Source organism: Pristiophorus japonicus, chromosome 25 (genome assembly GCF_044704955.1).
Source record: "Pristiophorus japonicus isolate sPriJap1 chromosome 25, sPriJap1.hap1, whole genome shotgun sequence".
NCBI classification, from domain to species: domain Eukaryota; kingdom Metazoa; phylum Chordata; class Chondrichthyes; family Pristiophoridae; genus Pristiophorus; species Pristiophorus japonicus.
In genome coordinates this window covers 26,521,160-26,526,073 of record NC_092001.1, presented here as the reverse complement: position 1 = coordinate 26,526,073, position 4,914 = coordinate 26,521,160, and the positions used below count along the sequence as shown (strand labels likewise).

The following is a 4,914-nucleotide window of genomic DNA, read 5'->3' as shown; positions in this document are numbered from 1 at the left end:
CGTGCAGGGTTATGGACCTAGAGCTGGAAAGTGGGATTAGGCTGGACAACCGTGGTACGGACAGGATGGGCCGAAATTGCCTCCTTCTGTGCCAAAACCTCTATGAATCTATTATATTCTATAACTTAGAGTACTCCAGATATAGTCTAACTACATCTCTGTTCAGTTGAAGAAAAACTTCCATTGCATTATAGTCCAACTCCTAGTTATAAAGCCTAACATGCCATTAGTTGTTTCGAATATATTTGTAACTTGCTACTGCATGTAAGCGGGATGTGCACTTGGACTGCAAACCACTTTGGAAATCCATCCCTCCGAGCTGTGCTCCATTTAATTAGGACTCGGATCGAAACATTGTGATCTGAAGTGGTTGACCACACAATTACCTGTTTGGAATCTATCTGCCACTGAATCGTCCATTCGTTTAATCTATCAATATATATTTATAAGTATACGCTAAAGACTGCCCTACTTACCATATCACCAACATTTGCATCATCGGCAAACTGTGATAAATGTCTTCCTGTTGTGCCTTCTTAATCTTTAAGAAATATAGAATGAAACAATTTTTTTTAAACTGGCGTTTTAAAACGTGTCATGCTTTGAAACTCTGGTTAGGGTCTGTGGGAAGAGGAAGGTGGGAGTAAGATTTCAGGTCGATGAACCATGTGATCCTACATCATGCAGTGGGCGCTGTTTTCAAACAGTAAAGCACGGGCTTGCATTCCCGTACCATCTTTCAGAAACATAGGAAGACCCAACTGCTCGCTGTTGCTCAGTTTGAGATCCGACAGGACCCCCAGCCTCCAGACATCATTACAGCCCTGGTCCAAATATGGCCAAAAGTGATTAATTCTACAATGAGGCGAGAGTTATTGTCCTTGACATCAAAAAAAAATTTGGTCCAATGTTTCATCAAGGAGGCTTCTAACGTTGAAATGATTGAGGGGTTAATTGTCACTGCTGGAGACATACCTAGCCTAAAAGAAGATGGTTGTCGTTCGACGCCAATCATCTCAGCCCAGGATATCGCTGCAGGAGTTCATCATCACCTGCTTCATCAATGACCTGCCCTTCATCATAAGATCAGAAGTGGGCATGATCGTTGTAGATTGATTTTTCCAACTCGATTATCAACTCTGCAGATAATGAATCAGGAAATATATCGGCTTTCCATTATCGTGCGGTGAAAATCTTGGAACTCCTTCTCCAACAGTACATTGGTTGTACCATCACCTCAGTGACTGAACCACAGAGCCAAAGAAATTTACAGCACAGAAGGAAACCATTTAGTCCATCGCGTCCTTGCTGGTGGACTGTGTACTATGCTGCCAAATCTAATTTCTAGTTCTTGGACCGTAGCCATCAAGTGCATATCCAAGTACTGCAGTGGTCCACGAAGTTTGTTCATCACGACCTTCTCAAACGCAATTAGGGTTGGGCAATACATGTCAGCCTTGCTAGCTACGCCCTCATGCACTGAATTAATATTTCATTAAAACGTGCTTTACAAAAAATGAAGTACTTCTTGAACTGTAGTCACTGGATGTGCTGCAGGGCAATACGGCAGCCAATTACCACACAGCAAGATCCCATCGATGGAGGGAGACAGATATGTGCAGGAAACAAAAGAGCATTCCCCACCTCATAGAATCATAGAATCAGAGAAGTTTGCGTCAGGGAAGGAGAGCATTCGGCCCATCCTATTTCCGCCAATCAAAAGAGCTATCAAGCCGAATCGCACTTCACAGCTTTTGATCTGTATCGTTGCAGATTAGGGCGATTCAATCCATATACAAGTACTACTTAAATGAGATGAGGGATTGTGTCTCCACCAACTTTTCAGTCAGTGAGTTCCAGACCCAAATTCATTCTGGGCGAAAACATTTCTCCTCGACTCTCGTGTAATCCTTTTATCAATTACTTTAAATCTATGCCCCCTGGTTATTGACCTCTCTGCTCAGGGGTATAGGTGTTTCTTATGCACACTATCTCGGCACCGCATAATGTTATACACGTCAATTATGTCACCCTTTATCCTCATCTGTCCCGAAGAAAACAACCCCAATCTTTCTCCATAAACAAAACTATCCAGTTCTGGCAACATCCAGAGGCCAACAGACGAAACAGATGAAAGTGAAGGAGAAATTTTTTTTTTTAAGCTTTGATCTGTAATGCACTGCTGAAAAGGTGGTGAATCATAGAGTCATCGATTCATAGTATTATTTCAGCATGGAAGAAGGCAGTTCGGCCCGTTGAGCCCGTGCTGACTCTCAGCCAGTCTCACCCCCCTGTCATTTCCCCGTAGCACTGCAGATTCAATAGTAACCCTCAAAATGGAATTGGATAAATGCTTGAAGAGGCACAATTTGCAGGACGTTGTGGAAAGGTCTGGGAATAATTGGATAGCTCGTTCAAGTGTATGATGGACAAAGTACTCTCCATCGTTATGTATGATTTTATGAAATGTTTTATGATAGTTTCAAATAAATGACTCTGGTCATTTGCCCGTTCCATTATCCCACTTTATGTCTTTTAAAATGCGTCTGTGTTTGTACAACCGAATTGAAATGATGTGGGATTCGGTAGCAATGCGACGCCAGTCACACAATCAAACAAGGCGCGATGGCCAAGTGGTAAGGCGTCGGTCTCGGAAACGTGAAAGTCATGGGTTCGAACCCCATCTGTGCCTATCGATATTTTATCACTTTAAATGTCATATTTTGAAGCTTTTTCCTTTTTAACTGTCAAAAGACATCATAGTTTTGAACTTACGCCATAAATCGCCTCTTAACATTTTCTATTCTTAGGAGAAAAATCCAAACTTCTCCAGTCTCTTCGTATAAATGAGGTCCCCAACTCTGGCAGTATTCTAGTAAATCTATTCTGCACCCTCTCCAAGGGATTGACTTCTTCCCTGAAGCGTATTCCCCACGCAACATTCCAGCTAAGACCTCATAAGTGTTTTATAATTGTTTCGCATAACTTGCTTGTTTTTACACTCTATTCGTCTATTAACAAGGGAAACGTCCAGATGTCTTCCAGATCCTGCCCCCTCTTTAAAATTGTACGTTTTAGAGCTGGTTAATACAATACAGGGATCATTATGGCCGGTTTCAGAATCATTGATCTCCAGAGGCAGATGCATAAATGGGGATTTAAATTTTCATGTATAAATCTGTCCCCGTTAAAATTGTATCATTAATTCATATTGTCTCTCCTCATCCTACGAAAATCTATTTCTTCACAATTCTCTGCGTTAACTTACATCTGCTATGTGTCTGTTCATTTCACGAGTCGGTTATTTTCATTCTCTCTCTTTGTGCCACTTACTATCTGCTTTGTGTCCCTTTGTTCTTCTTTGTAGCTTTCCCATTCACCAGGATCTGTGCTATTTTTCGCATTTGTTTACGATTTTACTCTTAGTTTAAAGTGATCCGTTGCCTCTTTAGTCGTCCATGCCTGTTTTCTTTGGCCCCTCAGGTGGATAAACTGATTCTTTATTACTTTTCATTATTTTTAACACCTCCTGTCGTTTTACCCATTAAAAGATTTTTCCCAGTTTATTCTGGAGAGTCTCTCTCTCAGCCCCTTCAAGTCGGTCTTGCAGAAATCTAGAATGGTAGTAGCTGTTTCACGTATCTCCCTGTCAAACGTTACGTTGAAGTAAATCATGTTTTGATCGCTATTAAATACATTTTCACTTACCCTTAGGCTGTTGAATAAATCCGGCTCGTTACTCATTACTAAATGTAAATTGGCATGCCCCTTGTTCGTTCTGGAACATATTGTTGTTGAACTAGCCCGGACACACTCAAGAAATTCACAATCTTTCTGACAGGTGCTAGTCCGATTATCCCAATATATATGAAAATTTAAATCCCATATTAAAACCACACTGTCTTGAATACACGTTTGTCTAATCTCTACATTTATATATTCTATTGCTTCACAGCTGCGACTAGTGGGTCTATACACAACTCCCACTATTGTCTTAAATCCTTTCCTATCTCTTAATTCTACTCATAAAGTCTCCACGTCGTGCGTACTTGTAGTTAGATCCTCGCTTAGAACTGAATCATAGAATCATGGTTATTTACAGCAGGGAAGAAGGATAATTCGGCCCATTCGGTCAACGCCGCACAACAAAGAGCTACCCAGAGGAATTCCATGCCCCAGCTTTTGGTCCGTAGCCCTGTAGGTTATTTCATTTCAAGTGCATATCCAAGCGCGTTTTAAATGCGGTGAGGGTTTCTGCCTCTACCATCCTTTCAGCAAATGAGTTCCAGGCTCCCAACATGCTCTGGATGAAGCCATTACCCGTCAATTCCTTTCTCAACTTTCTACCAATGACTATAAACCTATCTCCCCAATTTGTTGACCATTCTGCTCAGAAAAATAGGTCCTTCCCATCCACTCTCTCTCGGCCGCTCAGACTTTTGAACACATCAATATTGTTTCCCCTCAGCTCCCAATGTTCCAATGAAGACAAACCCAGCCTATCGAATCATTTCACATAGCTAAAATTCTCCAGTCCAGGCAACATACCCGTAAATCTCTTTTGCACCCTCTCTCGTGCAATTACAACTTTCCTGTACTGATGTGTACGCAGTACTCTAGCTGTGGCCCAAATAATGTTTTATACAGCTCAAGCATAATTCACTGCGATTGTACAATATACCTCGGCTAATAAAGGTAAGTATGCTGCATGCCTTCTCAACTAGCTCGTTTGCTTTGCATCCTGAAACAGGGAGAGAATGATGAAAAATTACAACAACAACAACTTGCATTTATGTGGCGCCTTTAACATAGTTAGACGTCACAGGGTGCTCCACAACAGCTTAAACCAAATTAAATAACGCTGACACCGAGCCACATAAAAGAGAAATTATGGCACTTGCCCAAAAACTTGGT

General features: G+C 41.4%; 1 non-coding gene across 1 annotated transcript; it reads left to right on the top strand.

The window, feature by feature from the left end:
- Positions 1-2,619: 2,619 nt before the first annotated feature.
- Positions 2,620-2,692, top strand: trnap-cgg (transfer RNA proline (anticodon CGG)). The gene has a single exon. It is a non-coding gene; the product is annotated as a tRNA-Pro (tRNA).
- Positions 2,693-4,914: the final 2,222 nt, after the last annotated feature.